Here is a 17,207-nt window from a genome sequence, read left to right as displayed (position 1 = left end):
GGAGTTACACCCTATATCAATATAACAAAAATAGGAGAGTATATAATAAATGTCATAAGGTAAACTTAAGTAACAGTTAACATTTGATAGATGCTTATTGTGTATCAGGTACTGTGCTGGTTCTCCATATGCATTAACCCATTTAGTCTCACAACAAATCCATGATGTTATTCCCATTTTTACAGTTAAGGCAGCTTAGACACATAGAGGTTAAACAACTTGCCCAAAGGCACAGAGATGGTAAACAGCAGAACTGAGATTTGAATTTAGATAACCTGACCCCAGAGTAACTGTGCCAAACTCCTACCAATATTTCTTCCTGAAAGAGAGTATGGGAATTTAGAAAGAAGAAAACTTACCTTCAGTTGAGGGGATCATGAAAGAAGGGAATATAGAAACTGAAGAAAAGAAGAGGGGAGAGGGTTCCAGGTAGAAGAAATGGCATGAGCAGAGAGATGGAGGGGGAAAGTTAGCACTTAAGAGTTTATTACAGATTAGACTTCCAACTAGTTCAAGGATAACGGTGGCCCCTTAAATCCAAATCTCTCCACACATTCTCCAAAATATTCTTCAGATCAACTGGAAAAGCAAATAAAACAACATAAAACCAATGCCGTCATCACCACTGGAAGACAGAGAATACTAAAAACTTTAAATTACCCTTTAATGGAAAAATAAATACCAAATTCCAGCAAAGCTTTCTCTCAGTCTCCCACAAGTCATTCTAGAGACTGAGAGGGCTCTAGAAGAGCCCTGTGAAAGAGAAGAGGGAACAAAGGGCCCAATTGTGAGTTAGAGTCACTCCCAGAAAGAGAAATTCCACCTTAAGTATGAAAATACTGAAAAAGAGACCTGGTATATCAGAGTATTGACTACAAGCAAAGGATGAAAAGTCTGTGAGACTTCTATGAGACCTCTGGGAGGGAGCTGTGAAGGAGGAAAAGTTTCCACACACTAGGGAGCCCCTTCACTGCCGGGGACGGGGGGTAGGAGGAGACGGAAGCTTTGGAGCCACAAAGGAGAGTGCAGGTAGTAGTATGAGAAAGGCGTTGCTTCTGGGAAAGAAGAGGATAAAAAGGAAGGAATAGGTGTTCTTTGGAAACTAAGTGGTGACAGGAAAAACAAGTGCAGGGGAAAGACAAGATCCTACAAGTCAAAAGAGAACCCAAAATAGAAGAATACAGAATTCATTCCCACTCTCACCAAAAAAACAAAAACAAAAATATCCTTTAAAAGAAACTGCCCTTCATTCAGTGACAGAAGAAGGCACTCTTAACCTAGAAATCTTCTTGACACTCCCAAATGACCAATTCTGTCTGTGGAATTAATAAACAAAGGAGTGTTCATTTAAAAACAGAAACAGAAAATTATAATCAAAACATTTCTGCTTGTGAAAAACTCCACTTTAAAAAAAACACAAAATAGGGGGGGGGAAACCTGTAAGACAATAAACAATAAATATCCTCAAACAAGCCTTTTGGAATATAAAGAAAACACCTTGAATTAGAAATTCAAAAATAAGGACAGAATGAACAAAAAGCAGGAAGGAAATGAAACACAAGTGACTGAATTCAGGAAAAAAGCAAAGGAAAAGACAAAATCACATCAGAAATAAAGACTAAATTTCATGGTTCCCAAAGAAGGATAGATTAGAATATAAATGTATTGAACAAATACAAGAAAACCACCAAAAAGAATAAAAATGAGATTAAAAAGGAAGTAAAAAGGATCAAAAATAAAGTGGTTGACATGGAATATAGGCAAAGATCCAACATATGTATAATTAAAGTCTCTAAAGAAGAAAAACATGGAAACAGAATATTTAAAACTATAATCCAAGATAGCCTTACAAAAATAAAAAGACCTGAATATAAATACTGGAAGGACCCACCAGATACCTGAGAAAACTCACCCAGAACAATCAGCCCTAAGATTTAGCTAAGTAAAACTATTAGACTTCAAAGATAAAGAAAAACTCCTCAGCATCTCCACTCAAAGAAATAAACAATTAAGATCCAAAGGCAAAAGAATTAGGCTGCACCAGACTTCTCAAAAGCTACATAAAAAAAGCAACAAAAGAAGTTATTTTAAGGAAATTCAAACAAAGAAAGTGTAAATCAAGATTTCTATATCCAGCTATGTTATCTTTCAAGTATCAAGACCATACAGAAACAGTTTTAAACATCTAAGAACTCAGGGAATACTGTACTCTTGAGGAATCTACTAGAAAATGAGCTTCATCCAAGAGGTAACTGAAGAAACTTCAGTAAAAAGACTGATGGTGAGCATCTGATATATTAAACTGTAAATCTAAGACTAAAATAAAGGTGGGGCAAGATGGAAGGATAAAATATAAACAGTATATGTTCTGATAAAGTAGAAATAAGGCAACTGAAAAATTGAGAGGAGAAGGAATAAAGAAAAAGGAAAATAGAATAGACTAGTTTGAATGTTACATAGGCAATACATGGAAGTTACAGTATGCCATTTAAAAACTTACAAACCAGGAGAAGACGTTCAAAATGGCAGAGGAGTAAGAAGTGGAGATCACCTTCCTCCCCATAAATACATCAAAAATACATCTACATGTGGAACAACTCCTTCAGAACACCTACTGAATGCTGGCAGAAGACCTCAGACTTCCCAAACGGCAAGAAAATCCCCACGTACCTGGGTAGGGCAAAAGAAAAAACACAGACAAAAGAATAGGGATGGGACCCCTACTTCTGGGAAGGAGCTGTGAAGGAGGAAACGTTTCCACACACTAGGGAGCCCCTTCACTGGTGGGGAGGGGGTGGGGGGGGGAGGGAAGCTTTGGAGCCACGAAGGAGAGTGCAGCAACAGGGGTGCAGAGGGCAAAGTGAAGAGATTCCCACACAGAGGATCGGTGTCGTCCAGCACTCACCAACCTGAGAGGCTTGTCTGCTCACCCGCCAGGGCGGGTGGGGGCTGGGAGCTGAGGCTCCGGCTTCGGAGGTCAGACCCCAGGGAGAGGACTGGGGTTGGCTGCATGAACACAGCCTGAAGGGAGCTAGTGAGCCACAGCTAGCCGGGAGGGAGTCCGGGAAAAAGTCTAGACCTGCCAGAGTGGCAAGAGACCATTGTTTTGGGGTGCGCGAAGAGAAGGGATTCCTTCCCAGAGTGCCCACAGAAGGCAGAGCACTGTCTAAATGAGCTCCAGAGACAGGCATGAGCCACAGACATCAGCTTGGACCCCAGAGATGGGCATGAACTGCTAAGGTTGCTGCTGCTGCCACCAAGAATCCTGAGTGCAAGTGCAGGTCACTACCCACCCCACCCCCCCAGGATCCTGTGCAGCACGCCACTGCCAGGGTCCCGTGACCCAGGGACAATTTCCCCGGGAGAACACATGGCACGCCTCAGGCTGTTGCAACATCACGCTGGCCTCTGCCATCTCAGGCTCGCCCCGCATTCCAATTATGACTACCATACCCCTCCCTCCCCCTGGCCTGAGTGAGCAAGAGAGCCCTAATCAGCTGCTGCTTTAACCCCCTCATGTCTGGGTGGGTAACAGACTCCTGAGGGCAGCCTACATGCAGATGTGGGGCCAAAACCAAAGCTGAACCCCAGGAGCTGTGCGAACAAAGAAGAGAAAGGGAAATTTCTCCGTGCACCCTCAGGAGCAGCAGATTAAATCCCCACAATCAACTTGATAAACCCTGCATCTGAAAAATACCTGAATAGACGATAAATGTTCCCAAAATTGAGGTGGTGGACTTTGGGAGCAACTGTAGACTTGGGGTTTGCTTTCTGCATCTAATTTGTTTCTGGTTTTATGTTTATCTTAGTTTAGTATTTAGTACTTATTGGTGGATTTGTTTATTGGTTTGGTTGCTCTCTTCCTTTTTATATATATGTATAGTTTTTAAATCCTTTTTCTCTTTTTCTGAGTGTGTATGTGTATGCTTCTTTGTGTCATTTTGTCTGTATAGCTTTGCTTTTACCTTTTGTCCTAGAGTTCTGTCTGTTTGTTTGTTTTTTTCTTCCTTTTCTTCTGAGCCATGGGGCTGGCAGGGTCTTGGTGCTCCGGCCAGGTGTCGGGCCTGAGCCTCCGAGGTGGGAGGGCTGAGTCCAGGATATTGGACCACAAGAAACCTCCCCACCCCATGTACTATCAATCAGCAAGAGCTCTCGCAGAGATCTTCATCTCAGCACTAAGACCCAGCCCCATCCAAAGGCCAGCAAGCTCCAGTGCTGGATACCCCATGCCAAACAACTAGCAAGACAGGAACACAACCCCACACATTAGCAGAGAGGCTGCCTAAAGTCATACTGAGTTCACAGATACTCCAAAACACACCACCGGACGCAGGCCTGCCCACCAGAAGGACAAGATCCAGCCCCACCCAACAGAACACAGGCACCAGCCCCCTCCACCAGGAAGCCTGCACAAGCCACTGAACCAACCTCACCCACTGGGGGCAGACAACAAAAATAATGGGATCTACGAACCTGCAGCCTGCAAAAAGGAGAACCCAAACACAGTAAGTTAAACAAAATGAGAAAACAGAGAAATATGCAGCCGATGAAGGAGCAAGGTAAAAACCAACCAGACCAAACAAATGAAGAGGAAATAGGCAGTCTACTTGAAAAAGAATTTAGAATAATGATAGTAAAGATGATCCAAAATCTTGGAAACAGAATGGAGAAAATACAAGAAACGTTTAAACAGGACCTAGAAGAACTAAAGAGCAAACAAACAATGATGAACAACACAATAAATGAAATTTAAAATACTCTAGAAGGAATGAATAGCAGAATAACTGAGGCAGAAGAATGGATAAGTGACCTGGAAGATAAAATAGTGGGAAAAAACTGCTGCAGAGCAGAATAAAGAAAAAAGAATGAAAAGAATTGAGGACAGTCTCAGAGACCTCTGGGACAATATTAAACGGACCAACATTCAAATTATAGGGGTCCAAGAAGAAAAAGAGAAAAAGAAACGGTCTGAGAAAATATTTGAAGAGACTGTAGTTGAAAACTTCCCTAACATGGGAAAGGAAATAGTCAATCAAGTCCAGGAAGCGCAGAAAGTCCCATACAGGATAAATCCAAGGAGAAGCACACCAAGACACAAATTTATCAAACTATCAAAAATTAAATACAAAGAAAAAATATTAAAAGCAGCAAGGGAAAAGCAACAAATTATATACAAGGGAAACCCCATAATGTTAACAGCTGGTCTTTCAGCAGAAACTCTATAAGCCAGAAGGGAGCGGCAGGACATATTTAAAGTGATGAAAGGGAAAAACCTACAACCAAGATTACTCTACCCAGCAAGGATCTTATTCAGATTTGACGGAGAAATTAAAACCTTTACAGACAAGCAAAAGTTAAGAGAATTCAGCACCACCAAACCATTTACAACAAATGTTAAAGGAACTTCTCTAGGTAGGAAACACAAGAGAAAGAAAAGACCTACAATAACAAACCCAAAACAATTAAGAAAATGTTGGTAGGAACATACATATCAATAATTACCTTAAATGTAAATAGATTAAATGCTGCAACCAAAAGACACAGACTGGCTAAATGGATACTAAAACAAGACCTGTATATACGTTGTCTACAAGAGACCCACTTCAGACCTAGGGACACACACAAACTGAAAGTGAGGGGATGGAAAAAGATATTCCATGCAAATGGAAATCAGAAGAAAGCTGGAGTAGCAATACTCATATCAGACACAATGGACTTTAAAATAAAGACTATTACAAGAGACAAAGAAGGACACTACATAATGATCAAGGGATCAATCCAAGAAGACAATATAACAATGGTAAATATTTATGCACCCAACACAGGAGCACCTCAATACATAAGGCAAATGCTAACAGCCATAAAAGGGGAAATCAACAGTAACAAAATAATAGTAGGGGACTTTATAACACCCCACTTTCACCAATGGACAGAGCACCCAAAATGAAAATAAATAAGGAAACACAAGCTTTAAAAGACACAGTAGACCAGATAGACTTAATTGATATTTTTGGACATTCCATCTAAAAACAACAGAATACACTTTCTTCTCAAGTGCTCATGGAACATTCTCCAGGATAGATCATATCTTGGGTCACAAATCAAGCTTTGGTAAATTTAAGAAAATTGAAATCGTATCAGTATCTTTTCCACCCACAATGCTATGAGACTAGATATCAATTACATGAAAAAAACTGTAAAAAATACAAACACATGGAGGCTAAACAATACGCTACTCAATAATCAAGAGATCACTGAAGAAATCGAAGAGGAAATAAAAAAATACCTAGAAACAAATGACAATGAAAACACGGCGACCCACAATCCTACCTCAAGAAACAAGAGAAATCTCAAATAAACAACCTAAACTTACACCTAAAGCAATTATAGAAAGAAGAAAAACAACAACAAAAAAAACCCCAAGTTAGCAGAAGGAAAGAAATTATAAAGATCAGATCAGAAATAAATGAAAAAGAAATGAATGAAACAATACCAAAGATCAATAAAACTAAAAGCAAGTTCTTTGAGAAGATAAACAAAATTGACAAACCATTAGCCAGACTCATCAAGAAAAAAAGGGAGAAGACTCAAATCAACAGAATTAGAAATGAAAAAGAAGTAACAACTGACACTACAGAAATACAAAGGATCATGAGAGACTACTACAATCAACCCTATGCCAATAAAATGGACAATCTGGAAGAAACTGACAAATTCTTAGAAAAGTACAACCTTCCAAGACGGAACCAGGAAGAAATAGACAATATGAACAGACCAATCACAAGCACTGAAATTGAAACTGTGATTAAAAATCTTCCAACAAACAAAAGTCCAGGACCAGATGGCTTCACAGGTGAATTCTATCAAACATTTAGAGAAGAGCTAACACCTATATTTCTCAAACTCTTCCGAAATATAGCAGACGGAGGAACACTCCCAAACACATTCTACGAGGCCACCATCACCCTGATACCAAAACCAAACAAAGATGTCACAAAAAAGAAAACTACAGACCAATATCGCTGATGAACATAGATGCAAAAATCCTCAACAAAATACTAGCAAACAGAATCCAACAGCACATTAAAAGGATCATACACCATGATCAATTGGGGTTTATCCCAGGAATGCAAGGATTCTCCAATATATGCAAATCAATCAATGTGATAAATCACATTAACAAACTGAAGGATAAAAACTATATAATAATCTCAATAGATGCAGAAAAAGCTTTTGACAAAATTCAACACCCATTTATGATAAAAAGTCTCCAGAAAGTGGACATAAGGGAACCTACCTCAACATAATAAAGGCCATATATGACCATCCCACAGCTAACATCATTCTCAATGATGAAAAACTGAAACACTTCCTCTAAGATCAGGAAGAAGACAAGCTTGCCCACTCTCACCGCTATTATTCAACATAGTTTTGAAAGTTTTAGCCACAGCAATCAGAGAAGAAAAAGAAATAAAAGGAATCCAAATTGGAAAAGATGAAGTAAAACTGTCACTGTTTGCAGATGACATGATACTATACATAGAGAATCCTAAACATGTTACCAGAAAACTACTAGAGCTAATCAATGAATTTGGTAAAGTAGCAGGATACAAAATTAATGCACAGAAATCTCTTGCATTCCTATATACTAATGATGAAAAATCTGAAAGAGAAATTAAGGAAACAATCCCATTTACCATTGCAACAAAAAGAATAAAATACCTAGGAATAAACCTACCTAAGGAGACAAAAGACCTGTATGCAGAAAACTATAAGACACTGATGAAAGAAATTAAAGACGATACAAACAGATGGAGAGATATACCATGTTCTTGGATTGGAAGAATCAACACTGTGAAAATGACTATACTACCCAAAGCAGTCTACAGATTCAATGCAATCTCTATCAAGCTACCAATGGCATTTTTCACAGAACCAGAACAAAAAATTTCACAATTTGTATGGAGACACAAAAGACCCCGAATAGCCCATCTTGAGAAAAAGAAACGGAGCTAGAGGAATCAGGCTCCCTGACTTCAGACTATACTACAAAGCTATAGTAATCAAGACAATATGGTACTGGCACAGAAACAGAAATATAGATCAATGGAACAGGATAGAAAGCCCAGAGATAAACCCATGCACCTATGGTCACCTAATCTATGACAAAGGAGGCAAGGATATACAATGGAGAAAAGACAGCCTCTTCAATAAGTGGTGTTGGGAAAATTGGACAGATACATGTAAAAGAATGAAATTAGAACACTCCCTAACACCATACACAAAAATAAACTCAAAATGGGTTAAAGACCTAAATGTAAGACTGGACACTATAAAACTCTTAGAGGAAAACAGAGGAAGAACACTCTTTGACATAAATCACAGCAAGATCTTTTTTGACCCACCTCCTAGAGTAATGGAAATAAAAACAAAAATAAACAAATGGGACCTAATGAAACTTCAAAGCTTTTGCACAGCAAAGGAAACAATAAACAAGACGAAAAGACAACCCTCAGAATGGGAGAAAATATTTGCAAACGAACAAGGGACAAAGGATTAATCTCCAAAATATATTATCAGCTCATGCAGTTCAATATCAAAAGAACAAACAACCCAATCCAAAACTGGGCAGAAGACCTAAATAGACATTTCTCCAAAGAAGACATACAGATGGCCAAGAGGCACATGAAAAGCTGCTCAACATCACTAATTATTAGAGAAATGCAAATCAAAACCACAATGAGGTATCACCTCACACCGGTTAGAATGGCCATCATCAGAAAATCTACAAACAATAAATTCTGGAGAGGGTGCGGGGAAGAGGGAACCCTCTTGCACTGTTGGTGGGAACGTAAATTGATACAGCCACTATGGAGAACAGTATGGAGGTTCCTTAAAAAACTAAAAATAGAATTACCATATGACCCAGCAATCCCACTACTGGGCATATACCCTGAGAAAACCATAATTCAAAAAGACACATGCACCCCAATGTTCACTGCAGCACTATTTACAATAGCTAGGTCATGGAAGCAACCTAAATGTCCATTGACAGACGAATGGATAAAGAAGATGTGGTACATATATACAATGGAATATTACTCAGCCATAAAAAGGAACGAAACTGGGTCATTTGTAGAGACATGGATGGACCTAGAGACTGTCACACAGAGTGAAGTAAGTCAGAAAGAGAAAAACCAATATCGTATATTAACACGTATATGTGGAATCTAGAAAAATGGTACAGATGTACTGGTTTGCAAGGCAGAAATAGAGACACAGATGTAGAGAACAAACGTATGGACCCAAGGGGGGAAAGCGGGGTGGGGGTTGTGGTGGTGGTGGGATGAATTGGGAGAGTGGGATTGACATATATACACTAATATGTATAAAATAGATAACTAATAAGAACCTGCTGTTTGCTGGGAACTGCACTTTGCTGTACAGTAGAAACTAACACAACATTGTAAAACAACTATACCCCAATAAAAATTTTTTAAAAAAAGAAATTATATCAAATTAAAAAGTCACAAGGAAATGAAACGAAAAAGAACATCTTGTAGTTAGCTTTCCTTCGCATTGTATTACTGGATAGAGTAGACTAAGAAGCAAGCGGTCTTTGATTTCAGCCGAGAAGATAGTCTTGGAGCCTCTTTGTCTGTACCATGATTAGAATATCGTGGCCCTGAAAAGAATGAGATGAACCCATTGCTTCTAGAGCCATTTAAAACCCATTTAGTGATGGGCTCCAATTCCAAATAATTTATTCATCTTTATATACCCCGTGGGTATGGTTCTACCTAGCTGGATCTTACAATGTCATTATCTTATCTTATAAAGAACAACCATTTACTCTTCCCAGTTTTGGCATGTTACAGATGATTGGATATTCCATACAAAATATATGCCAATTTCTGGCTTGGCCAACTGCAAATATGAGTTTCTCAGGCTGATGGTTTATAAGAGACGCAGGCTGCCTTCAGACATAACTTTTCCACTACAGAATACTGTTACAATATTTATCATTTTGTGGGAAAATATCAGAAACAATGTTAAAATATTTAGTCTTTATTATCTTTTGTTTGAACTTCGATTCTGTGAACAGGAATCAGTTATGGGGAAAGTTTTATAAAGTCCCTGTAGATCTCAAATTATGCATGCTGTTAGAAAACCTGCCATCATAAGCCACCTCATCAGTTAGGCGTTCTACCAGGGAATAGAGGAAAAAAGTGGTCTGTCCCTTCTTTGGATTTTTTTTTAATTTACCAACACTATTTTAGAAGTAACTAAATGCATGCAGTCCTCTGCTAAAGAGAACAGAAAAACCAGTATTCTCTTGATCATAAATGATATGGTTTTAAAACCTCTAATTAGGAGCAACCTAAATAGACAGTTGGTTTTGCACGGTAAATATCGTTGGAAAGAATGGCTACAAGTCAACTATTTTGAAAGCAAAGTTACTATTTTTATAACCCCTCTATAGCTCTATAAATAGTGGTATCATTTTATTATCCTTTAGTTGTCCTTGATGTACATTTCAATTTGTCTTAGAAGGATATAACATAGTTTAAAGTTGGGAGTTTGACTGTTATTTTGTTGAAATTTTTCTTAAGACAAATTTGGTATCTAGTTACAACTACCATGAGATTTTCAAGCTAAAAGTATGTGGTCACATTATATGGAGAGGAACTGGGATTCAACCATGGAGAAGCAGATTCATACAATTCCCTTAGCTCAGCTCCCTAGGCTCGGCTCCACCTACTAACCAAGGTGGTCAGCCTTCTTTTCAGGCACAGATTCTTGTTATTCAACTGGCAACACAGACCAACTGCTCCCTTGGTACGGATGAAAGAGGACTGTCTGAAGCACAATGGCCCCATCATTTATCAAATCTGAGTTGAGAGAAACAATATTTAGGAAACATTGCCTGAAAAACATGGACTCCAGTCATTCCTCCAAATAATCTAAAATAACCTAATCCTACCCCTGAATCAAGCCAGGTCAGCAGAGCACAGGCATTTCTAAGGAATCTTTCCTTGTCCACCCCACAATGAATTGTGCTTTCCTCAAATATAATGAGCCATGTTGAGGGATGATGTAAGAAACAGCATCATAAAATCCTCATAAAATGCTGCTCATACATGGAACTATTTATGAAACCCCCCAGAATCAGAAATTCCTATCTGATCGTGGTGTTGAAAATAATTGTACTTCTCCCAAAAAACACTGCTTTGTTGTAACCTTATGGATAATATAATGGCTCCCTTTCTGACTGGATGGGTTGAAAACTTAAACCTAAACGTGTGAGCCACTAATGAACAAGTAAATAGGTTATAAGGATATGAACTATTCTTAGCTTTATCCGACATCTTTTTTTATGTCCCTGACTTTGTTTTCATTCTTCTTTAGGTTACCTATTTAACCTATTTTCTTTTATTTTATACACCTATGCAGGTCACTTAAAGTCCTTCCTAGAAAAAAGACGGGATATAAATTTAAAATTTTGTTTAAAAAAATTCTATATTTAATATTAATGTAATATCACAAAGGAAAAGATCAATAGATTGGACTGCTTAGAAATCTAAAAACGTTACATGTCAAAAACACCATAAAGAGAATTAAAAGAAATGATAAAACAGGAGAAATATTTGACACAAATATTAAACTCTTACTATATGAATAAGTTGTATATATCAATAAGAACACAAAATTGAATAGATAAATGAAATAATGATGGTAAATAAATCAGTCAAGAAATTTGGATGTTGAAATAAATGAATTTGAAGGAACTTAAAATTGTTTTCCTAACATAGACTCCTAGAACTAGAATGGATCTTTCCTGATCAACCCTCTAACATTACAGAGGTCATGTGTGTTCAAGGCTGCTATTTACCTGTCTTCCCACTTTTATAAAGGAAAGGACAATTTTGGCCTCTCTCCACTCCCTACTCACTAATCCTCAAGGAATGAACAGTAAATATGTAATCTGACAGGTAAGAAGGAGACTACTATTCCTTGGGTCACATTTCCTAGTGGACGGAGTTCATACATTACAGGTCACTGCCCAAAAAAGATGCAGATTTTTGCTCTCTGGGACCTGCCTGCGCTTAGGCACAAGGGGCATGTGTATCTCCAGTCTCCAAGAGGTAAGTAACCGGTCTTTGCCCACTCCCTCTCCTAAGATCTTCAGCCTAAGACTGGGTGGGTAAGCCAGGCAAGGTCCCCGTGCAGATCCAACTGCCCATACTTCCAGGGGGAGAGGCAGTAGAAAACCCCATTTGGCCATTTCTAAGCCTCATTCTCCAATATAACTTTTAGTACTAGAAACTGTGTTGGGGGTAGTTCCTGGGAACTTGCTCAGGCAATAAAGCTGATACTTCCCTTCTCATTTGTCAGCCTGCAGGAAGGAGGGGTAAGATCCAGTCTCTCCCCCCTGCAACATGTGAATACACTGACTGAGACTCTGAGTTTATATAAAGAGAGGAGCTGCCACCGGGGAGCAAAGCACCATCAGGGAAGATGGATGCTCTCGGTCTCTATAGCTGAAACTGCAAGAATAGATGAGGTAGATATTCGATTACCAGGAAAACCTCACAAATCAGGCAAAACACACAGGTTTCTTAGGCATGAGCACTTTGAATTATTTTGGTTATCACTTTTTTTTTTTTTTTTTTGGTCTTTCTCTTTATCGGGTCTTTTCTTTCAAGTGAGGGCTTTAAATTGCCCAGAAGTAGCTACGGTCTATGTGGTTAGAGCAGTGCTGCTCAAAATATGGTCTGGCAGCATCAGCAAGGCCTGGGACTTGCTAGAAATAAAAATCTGGGGTCTCCACTCCAGGCCTGCTGAATCTGAACCTCTAGCATGGAGCCCAAGGACCTGTGCTTTAATAAGCTCTCCAGTTGATTCTTTGTTCGCTAAAGTTTGAGAAGCACAAAGACAGCATTAGTGGAAGATTTTGATAGATTTCAGAAAGCTTTTGCGGGAGCCTGACATTAGCAGACAACAGGAGATTAGCTGCCCAAAATTCTGTCCCTCTTTATCTTGTTCAGAAGAAAGAGATCTGAGAAAAGACTGAATCCATGGTTGGTCTACAGGCTCAGGAGTCACCCCAACACCACAGGCTCTCAAATTGCTCTGGATTGTTTTACAGAGTCCCCCAGACTGGGGATTCTACACCAGGGATTCTTCTTGGGTGGAGAGGATAAAATCCAGTGGGATTTTACAAACTCAAGTGCTGGGAAGGAGTCATAAAAGGTGTATGCCTAGAACCCTCTGTTTCTAAAGATGAGATTTGCCCAGCCTCTGAAAAAGGAACGAAATCAGTTTACAAAACAGGTTTTGATCTTGCAAATGGGACAAGATTAGGAGAGAATGGAATAAAATGAAGGAAAGCACACCAAGGAGGAGAAGAAAATTTGAAATCATATTAGCCCAGCTAGAAAACTATGACAAGGAAAAGGAGCTATATCTAAACGTAACTGCTCTAAAGAGATTAGAAAAGTAGAAATATTTACTAGGTCAGGGAAATGGCTGAAAATCATCAAAGAGAAGAATAAAGGGACTATTTTGGAGAACAAACTAAAATGACCCCCCTAAAAGGGTACCCAGAGTCAGGTATTATTCTATCAAAAAGGATCCTCTTACAGTTTTAAATAGGGAACCCCGAGTAGGCATTAATGGAGAACTCTTTAATAACTGGAGTTGTGGTGCTATGTAGTTACAGAAAATGTGGACATATTTAAAAAGAGAAATACTAGAAGGATCAGTGTAGAATTCTTCAGGTATCATTAAATGAATTCCAAGGTGGCATTGTTCTTACAGATGAAAGAGAGGGTATAGCCCAGGCTATAAGGAAGCCTGCCTGGGAAATGCAAGGATTTAGAACTTGAAAAGAAGGAACAGAAAAGCAGAGAAATGTTAAGGAGGATCCAGGGAGCATGACCCTTGATCAGGGCTGAGGTTATAGGCTGAACTGAATAAAAATAAATACCTCCTAATAAAAGGGAAGGTGGGCAGAATTTACCTGAACACTGGGTGAACGTGGCACCATTCTTGCTCTATAGAGACCTCACAGGCAGAATCGAAAGTAATATGTTAGGAGAACAAAAATGTAAGTATGAAAACAAAAAGCAAATATAGAGAAGGAAAGTACTAAGACCGAGCAAATGTATTAGCCAGGCCTGGGGAGGAAGAAGGAACAGAAACAGCTGGCATGGAAGGTTGAAAGCTTACTACTCAGCTGGCCTGCCAGAGCAGTAGGAATACTTAGAAGGACCTGGAACACTGGAGGATTATCTCTCCCGATGCAGAAAAGGAAATGGTGGCAGGAAAGAATGCTTCAGTTCCCATCAAAGAAGCACAGGCAGTTCAAGTCTCAGAAATTCAGTTCTAAGGAAAGGTGGGGCTTGGATGAAAAACCACTAAAACTAAGGGACTTCCTAGACCTCATTAGACCAGTGAAAACACAGGTTCCAGAAACTCAACAGCAGCTCAAGGATTAGCTGAGGGTAATACTCCAGGGAAGACAAGGGAAACCTCCTAACCAGGAAGCAGGACTCAGAAGCAAAGCATTCAATAATAGGAAGCCACGTTGCTCAGAATTAAAACAATACTTAGGATCTTTCTGGGGATAGAGAAATTCCGAGAAAACAGCAGGAAACTGGGAGTGTGAAGGAGGCAGGCATGCGACAATGCACTTCTTTTTTTTTTTTTTTTTAGTTAAATATGAGTTTATTGCAGTACTTTTCTCCCCATTTGGCATGTTCCCTCCTTCTTTTTTGTTGTTGTGGTATAATTAATTTACAATGTTGTGTTAGTTTCAAGTGTACTATTCAAGTATACAATTTTACATATATATCTATTCTTTTTAAGATTCTTTCCCATTATAGGTTATTACAAGATATTGAGTATAGTTCCCTGTGCTATACAGTAGGTCCTTGTTGTTTACCTACCTTATATACAGTAGTGTGTATAGGTTAATCCCAAACTCCTAATTTATCTCTCCCCCTGCCCTCCCGTTATCCACCCCCCAGCAACCATAAGTTTGTTTTCCATGTCTGTGAGTCCATTTCTGTTTAAGACAGTGCATTTCACTTGAAGAGTTTCCTACTATAAATATGGGATGTCCTGCTCACAAAGAAAGGAGGCTCTTTCACTACACAGATCAAGATCTTCAGCAATGGTGGAGGGTAGGTAGAAAAAGGGCTCAAAGGAGACATGAAAATAAAAGGTTCTAAATACTTGGGATAGACACCAAGAAAGACCTGGAACCACCATTGGCAAAGTTCCAAAATTTTCAAAAAGCATAAATTTCTTTCCCCCACAACAGATGGGAAGCCTGGTGTCAGACTGAATCCAATAGCCTCAAGAGAAGAGATTTCCCAAATTAAGTTGAAATTCACAGGGGGTGGACTTCAGACAGCTGAGTAACCTATAGAGGCTGTCACATCACATGCTAGATTATATGCACTACTGAAAATCTGGTGTCCACACTGCAAAGGAGGAGGTAATGATAGTCTCACTTTCTGAACTTGACACCATGGCCCCCTCGTTATACTCAAGCTAGAGACCTCATCTCCCACCACTTTCTCCAGCCACACTGGCTCCCTTGATGTTCCCAGAACATCCCAAGGACATGCCTGTCATTTGGTGTCCCCCCCACTTCCTTCAGACCTGTGCTTACATGTCTCTTTATAATAGAGGCCTTCCCTGACCATCAATTGCCACTCCCTTTGCCAAGCTTTATTCTTCATCTTACCACTTAGCCCCACCTAACATCTGATATATTTCCTTACTTGTTTATCTGTCTCCTCTCCAACCTCCTGACTCCAACCCCATGACAGCTGAGTCTGTTTTATTGCTGCTACATTGTCAGCTATCAGAACCTGCCTGACACACAGTAGATAAGAAATGAACATTTATTAAACGAATGCATTTACACACCCATGGCATTTGAAGTTTTTGATCACGGTCCAAGGTTGAAAAAAGCAAGGTGGGTCTAGACTGACTTACGCACTAGGTTCTAGGAACAAAATTTTCCTTTTTTTCTTTTTAAGCACTAAATATTTAGTAAAAAGCAGTAGATGTACTGATTAAAAATGAGGGCCCTGGAGCCAGAATGCCTGTATTCAAATCCCAGTTGTACATCTCACTAAGTGTGTGATCTTGGGCAAGTTGCTTACCTTCTCTGTGCCTCATGATCTTTAATCTGTAAAACGGGAATAAAATAATGCCTTCCTCAAAAGGTTGGGTAGGTTTGGGTTGACCGAAGGATAGCACTTTGAAAAATGCCTGGACATCTTCAGTGCTCAATAAACAAAGCTAGTATTGTCATCATCATTATTATGTACTAGGAACCATTCTAAACATTTTACTTGCATTACGTCACGTACGAATCACTCAGAAGGTAACTGAGGCCCAGGTGCAAGAAGAACGTATCTAAGCCATTGGCTTTTCTTTTTTAATTGAGATGAAATTCACACAACATAAAATTAACCACTTTAAAGTATACAATTCAGTGATATTTAGTACATTCACAGTGTTGTATAACTATCACATAACTTCGCTTTTCTAAGTTTTGTATCTCTGGGACTCATGCTGAGAAATGGGACAATGAAACTTGGAATAAGATTAATTCAACTTTGGAGGTACCTAAGAAGTAACATCTACTACAGAAAAAAAGATTTATAGGATGTAACAGCTAGAACACACTCTCTGTCTCAGGGAGGCCACTCTAACGGAGGCTTAGCAGAGAAGGCACTGGGGAGGAAAGAACCTGGGACTTGAGTGCCTTTACACGTTAATTTACAAGGAGAGGTGGCTGTTATTTTTAGACTTTAATTTCTCTGAGGATTTAATAATTGGAGGAAATGCATATTCAAATTGTGAGCATTATTCTGTAGCCAGAAATGTATGTGGCGGCTAGGTTTATGCTGTCAGGAGGTCTTCATCGTGCAACCTCTGCTGATAAAAGGCACAATCTGAGATGAAAAATACAATAAAGAGTGAATTTTCAGCCTCTGGTACTGCATGGCCCTCATTTGTGTCTACTGCATTTCAGAGCCTTCCAAGTACAAAGACCAACGTGCCCACTACTGACCCACAAAGATCAGTTGGTGAACAGGATAAAGGCCTCAGGAAGGTAGGAGCGAGACCTATCTTATTCTACTATTTTCTTTCAATGGTTGCCCATAAATTTGTCTGTTAAA

General features: G+C 39.2%; 1 protein-coding gene across 2 annotated transcripts in view; it reads right to left on the bottom strand.

Moving 5' to 3' along the window:
- The window catches only part of SUSD1 (sushi domain containing 1), a 124,065-nt gene that overhangs the window by 43,227 nt on the left and 63,631 nt on the right, over positions 1-17,207 (bottom strand). The window lies entirely within an intron of this gene.

The sequence above is a fragment of the Eubalaena glacialis genome, chromosome 9 (genome assembly GCF_028564815.1).
Source record: "Eubalaena glacialis isolate mEubGla1 chromosome 9, mEubGla1.1.hap2.+ XY, whole genome shotgun sequence".
In the NCBI taxonomy this organism is placed as follows: Eukaryota; Metazoa; Chordata; class Mammalia; order Artiodactyla; family Balaenidae; genus Eubalaena; species Eubalaena glacialis.
This window is presented reverse-complemented; position numbering and strand designations above follow the sequence as displayed.